Here is a 6,142-nt window from a genome sequence, read left to right as displayed (position 1 = left end):
TCACTTTGCTTTGTGTTTCTATAAGGCTATGGGAAGTGTAAAACTGGGTTGAAAACCTTTGGGAAGAATATCTTTCTGTATCAACAAAGTTTCCATGTGAAAGCATCAATATAGTCTAAAACCCCACTCTAGTGTTATCAAGTATCCCACCAGTTTCCAGGTCACAGATCGGATCCTTGATTGGTAAAAACTAAATTTGCCCCTGCTCCAGAACTCGCCTGATATATTTTAAAACAAATAATTTTCTTATTGTTATTCTAACTCCTTCCAATCAGTAAATCAGACGTATAATATTCTGACAGCCTATGATTAGCAAATGGCTAAAAATCACTTTTATAGCCATTTAATTCTACAGTATTTGCATTGCATGAAAAAGTACTTCTGTGTGTGTGAAAGTGAATTTAATTAAAGTTTTGTAGGGTATGATTAGAATTAAAATGTACTCATAATGTAAAGAAAGTCATATTTCATCCCTTAAAAGCTAAGGGATCCTAAGAATGTCGTGTCTGAAAGGGTGCTTTCTAAAAAACTCTTCAATGGAAGAGCTAAGTGTACCTATCTTAACCATATCACTTAGTTATATTCAGCTAATACTGTTCTCTTCAGACTGGCATAATCTTGAAAGAGATATTCATTTGTTCTTTCGTTGTCTCAAAGAAGAAATGCCTGTTGATCAGGGTTAGTACAGCATGGACAAAGGCTTTGTCCTGGTGTGAGGAACAAGAACAGGTTCTGATTTGAGTAATAACAGCAAGCGTTTGGCCCTCAGTGTAAGCTTAGAAGGGAGATGAAGTTCAGGGAAAGTAGGAAAGTAAATGAAGATGGGTAGGGTTATTTGGTTGTGTGTGTGTTTGTTTTTTTTTTTTTTCTTGTCTTTATATTCTGAACACATAAATATTGCATACTTAGAACTTTAAAGGGAAATGTGTACCTCCACAGGAAAGCTCTCATGTGGGAGTGGGGAGGCAGACATTGTGTATTTGCTGATGCTTGTAGGGCAAGGTTATACCTTTGGAGAAGAGAAATGAAATTAAAAGAAGTAAACTACTGTGCAGAATAACTTGGATCTACCCTTCCCTCCAATACTAGTTGCCTAGTGATCCATAGTCTGAGGCTTACTGGAGTCAAGACAGCCTTTGGGAGCCTTGCAGTCCTTCCTCATCAAACTTGGTGCATAAAGACTGAAAGCTTTTTCAGATGTTTCTGTTTTGGAGAACCCTTGATAAGGTGGTATGGGAAGTTTCTGTTGAAAATTGGTCATATGAGGCACCTAAATACAAGCATATTCTGCCTTTTCAAACCTATCTGTCTTTTGTTACTAGAACCAAAAATCATTCTAAATATTCATACTCCTTCTCAGTGGGTTGCATGCTTTAATCTGAACAGCTGCATTAGCTGGTGTCTCAGTGTTGGTGGGAACAAGCTTTCATTTCCACTAACCCTTCAGAAATCAGGGAACTGTTGAAATTAATTCTTCGGATGAGCAAATTGATTTTGGAGGCCAGCAAAAGCCCTGATCATGTGCATATGAGGTATACTACACATTGTGGGAATTGTTCCAGTGAAGCCAAATATGCTTGGAAGTATTTGCAAGGTCAGATGCTGATGTTTTCGCCTGTTTTAAAGATCTGTTGGAGGGGAAAGGGCAGCAGAAGAGTAACGTGAGGGGGCCGTGTGCAGAACTAGAGCAAGAAGAAGCAGGGAGCTGGGATAGAAGTGGCATGAGCCTCCTGCACGCTGCATGGGAATTCCTCTTACCATGTAGGAAGCCATGAAATGCTGATTTCTGACTCCCAGTGTGAGGCCGCCACAGGTGGCCCTAGTCTGATGCCTTTTCTGGTGAGATGCTGATGCCTTTGTTTGCTAGAGCCTGTTGTCTGCACCCACTGGGCTTAAGCAGATGTGTGTCGCGGCACTGTACTGTTAGAGACTGCCTGAGGCTCCTGAGGAGTGAAGCACTGCTACTATATCCAACAGTGCCTTTATTGTGAAAGGGAAGTTGCCCTAGGAGGTCAGTCTCTAGGTACTTAATCTCTTCTTCCTATAGGTGCTAAGCTCAGCCAAAGAGCTGTGTTCTGCTTCCTCACTGTTGCATTACTCTTTGGGTTGAGAGCCAAGAATGGATGAGAGATTCCTCATGGCAGTGTGAAAAGAGCAAGGGTCCTGGTGCCTGTTTGCCTGCACACGTTTATATATGTCTGGGAATCATTCTCACTTGTGCTTGGAAGACCATTGAAGGTTCTTAAATTGTTGCCGCTGCCAGCAAAATCCATTATCCACAAGCTGCTGAAGGATACAGAGAATGAGTTAGAGAAGAGACATACTTCTTGCATTCCTGTTCTGTGAGGTCCTGTTCTTGTACAGCTGCCCAGCCTGGAGAGTATCACTCTTGTTACTAGCTCCACACTCCCACACAATTCCCTGCCACTGAACTGAGCTCAGACTGCCTCTCCCCTGGGAAGTGACACCTTAGGGACTTAATTAAAATAAAAAGCAAGCTACTCCTAAGTATGCCCTTAATTAAAGAAAACTCTGGAACAATTAGCAAGTCCTTGTAAAGCCAAAAGGTCATAAGCACACACCTGCATTTTAGCAACTTGCTTAAATGCTTAAAGAGTTTTCTGGATTTGGGCCTGAATGTTGAGGCTTTACTAATGAAGTCAGTGAACATAATTGAGCTAAAATAAGTGGTAGCAGGAAAAGTTTATCTGTTAATAGCCCCTGGACTGCAAAAGCTAGCTTAAGTCCCACGGTGTGTTATCCTCTGATCCCATTGATGTTTGTGGGGCTTGGGGTGTCTGATATTGCAAGCTAATGGATACAAGCTAGGGCTGGCAGTCCAGGGAGCAGCACAAGTTTCTATAAAGCAACAGAGTATTTCTAATGAAAAGAAAATTGTTTTTTAGCTGAGTCTTCTCAGTGCTGGATGGACAGGAGTAGCATCTACCTGCTAGTGAAACAGTGCTTGAAAGGTATGGTGCATCCTGTTTGGTTTACTGTGTTGTTGTGAAGATCTTGAACAGGAGAATGTAGAATAGTAAGTGACAACCCCATTTACTCCTTTCTGGTAAGGAAGGAGGTGTTCCAGCTGAATGAAACATTAAGAGTTTGGAAAACCAGAGTGTACTGCCTTAACTGGAGAGATGTTAAACACCACTTTCCCGTCACCTCAAGCCGTACAGAAGGCAGCGGAAGTCAGTTGCTTTTGGGTAGCACGCTGTGGTCCTCAGTGGAAGGCAATACAGCTGCACCTACCAAAAGCTTTGTCTTGGGCTGTCATCGTAGTGCAGCTGCTTCCTGTTAGTTCTCTGCTCTCTTGGAAGACTCCCTCTCACTGGGTTTCAGAAATGTTTTGCCTCAGTCTTGTTTTGTTTCCTCTGCCCCTTTAGGATCCACACCTTCTCTTCAAGTCTCCTTCTGCTGCACTGTTTCCTAGTCAAGCTAATTCATTTTTGGTTTACAGTGGAAACTGCCAGTTTGGTGGTTTTTGTATTTTCAAACTGGTTTTCTAAGTCTGGCATCATTCAGGCAAAAAGGCAGGAAGAAATGATTCGTCTGTTACTTTATTTACCACTTATTTTGGGAAATCTAAACCCAAATTCGTATTTAACTTATATTAGGACTCCATTGCTGGATTTTACTTTTTAAGTTATTTTTGGCAAGGCTGAACTTGCACCAGAAATAAATACAATCATCAATCAGGACAGCCCATTTGACACTGAGCTTAATTCTCTACTCAGACTGGGGAGCTCTTTCTGAGCTGCCCAAAGTGGCTTCTGGTGCAGGATGCAAACAATTTTGCAGGCCTTTAGCAAGTTTTATAAACCTGGAGGTACCTTAATGTGTTCCCTACATCTGCTCTCTCTTTGGTTTGACCTCAACTGTTAACATTCATATACCACAGACCAACAAACAATTATCTTGTAGATGACTAAAGCAAACAATAATCTCCTTTCTGCCTTCTTGCCAGCCGTGCTCTTCAGAGCATTGGACACTTCTGCTCCTCAGAAGGATCAGACCAGTTGGTTTGTGTAATTCATGAGTCCGGCCTTGTGTAACCTAATGGTCTTAAGTGGACTTTAGTTGTGTAAACTTCTGGGTGCTGCTAGATATGAAGTCCATGGCTGTTTTTGATGCAGTGGGCTTTGCAGTGGGCATGTCACTGACTGTGCTGTTCTTGTTTGTAATTGCTGCTATGATAAGCAACTTTGGACTTTGTAACAACTCGTTAGGAATGACCATCCCTGAATGAAATAGCATGACCTTTCTCTATATAGAAAGACTTACTGTCAATATAGTCTCTGAGCAGTAAAACTGGGGAGGAAGGGAGACCACAGGTGAAGAGCTCCTCATTCTGACTTATCTGAGGTATGTGATGATATGGAGGGATTCCAGGTTCGACCTGAATGACTTGGGCACCTCTACTAGCACAAGTTGGGGAACACAATATGCAAAAATAAGCTTTAGATAGGTATGTGATTGTCTGCAGCTCACAGAAAGAAACCTCCATCACTGTTTTGAGAGGTAAGTGAGGTCCTTTGAATGCTTTATCACAGTCTCTGTTCTGTGAAAGATGGGCCATGTGAGCTACTGGTATTTTCTCACCAGTTTCTGTGTTATAGTTGGTAAAGGTGACCTACTAACAGACTTTGTACTGACTTTGGATGAGGCCTTGTGGGTTTGGGGTGTGTGGCCAACCTATGACTCTTAATTCAGTGGAACTTGATGTTGGGCTAAATCCTGTAGCAGGCCCTGTAAACTGAGTCACTGGCTGCAAGAGGAAATGAACTAAGAGAGACGGCTGAAACAGGTATCTCTGGGTTTTCCTGGGACTCAGAAAACTTGTCCAACTCAGTCCTGTTTCACATAGAAACTGCATGGGCCTTGGAAAGCAGTGGCTGCCCCCTTCGTGTGAGTCATTCTCAGTGCAGCCCCAACCATCAGTTCCCTGACTGTCCACCATCCAACGTATGCGCTTGATGTAGGGTGAGGAGATTGGTCCACCTTAACCTGGGTGTCTAAGTTTGGCTCCCATCAGAGTAAATGAATTGGGACCCATTGACTTAAATGGTGGAGATCCAGTCTCCATGTAAATCTTTCTGTGCTATTTCTTTGCGCTGGTGGAGAAAATAAAGCCAATACCCTCCTCAAGTCTTAGTTTTCAAAGCGCTGCTAGGAAGGAAAAGGATAGTTTTTATAGTCTCAGTTTTTGAACTACCTTTTCAGCTACCTTCAGTTCTGACTCTGCTTTATACAACATGATTTTTGAACATGAAGTACTTACTACTGTCAGAAGGCCTTTCTCCCTACCTATCCACCAAAGTGAAAAGTTGGTGAACACTAAGCTTCATAGGAAAATTACTGTAGGCCCTTGGCTGTGGAATTGCCCAAGCTTGTTACAATGCAAAGCAGCCGCAGGCACACAGCGTTCTTTTTGTCCTGCAGTACTTTTCCTGTAGAGATGGTAAAGATGAACTATTTTCTCCTCTGACCCACTGCCTGAGGTAAATAAACTGTAAATAGCTTGGGAGGGCAGTCTGGGATGTGAAGAAGTAAGAGCTGGTGTGTGGTGGGGTTTGTTGTTGTTTGTTTGTTTGCTTGTTTGTTTGTTTTTGAGGGTGAGAAGAAGATGGAAAGGATCATCAAAGCCTAAATTAGCTCCCTCTTGCAAACATAGAGTTTGAGGAGACATTATCAGGCTAAAAATATGAGCAGTCTGCAAAAGAAGCAGTTTTCCTAGTCTGTTGCTGCTCACTTATTCATTTATTAAAATGGTAGGTACTTACTGTTGTGCTTACTTTTCCACCGTTCATGGTAGTTGAGTTTTTTTGGGAAGTGGTACTTTGCTGAGCCTAGACAATGAGGGCTTGTATCCATGGTAAGACTACTGGTAAAAGCCAAGGTAAATATTGAAGTGGTTGTAGTTATGCCGACATAAGACCCTATATGAACGCTCTTACTCGAACTTTTTTAAATTTAACTTCTGTTTATTGGAAATGGGCTTAAATCTGCAGAAAAAGCTGCCACATTCCTGGAATAGGTGTGTCCATTTGGAGGTCTATTTCAGTTTAATCAATTAAATTTTCTTTCCCTGAACAAGCTGAAAAGAGTGACAGGAGTTTCTTGTTTAATTATTTTCCTT

Source organism: Rhea americana, unplaced genomic scaffold (assembly GCF_003343005.1).
Source record: "Rhea americana isolate MKP2758 unplaced genomic scaffold, rheAme1 scaffold_151, whole genome shotgun sequence".
In the NCBI taxonomy this organism is placed as follows: domain Eukaryota; kingdom Metazoa; phylum Chordata; class Aves; order Rheiformes; family Rheidae; genus Rhea; species Rhea americana.
This window is presented reverse-complemented; position numbering follows the sequence as displayed.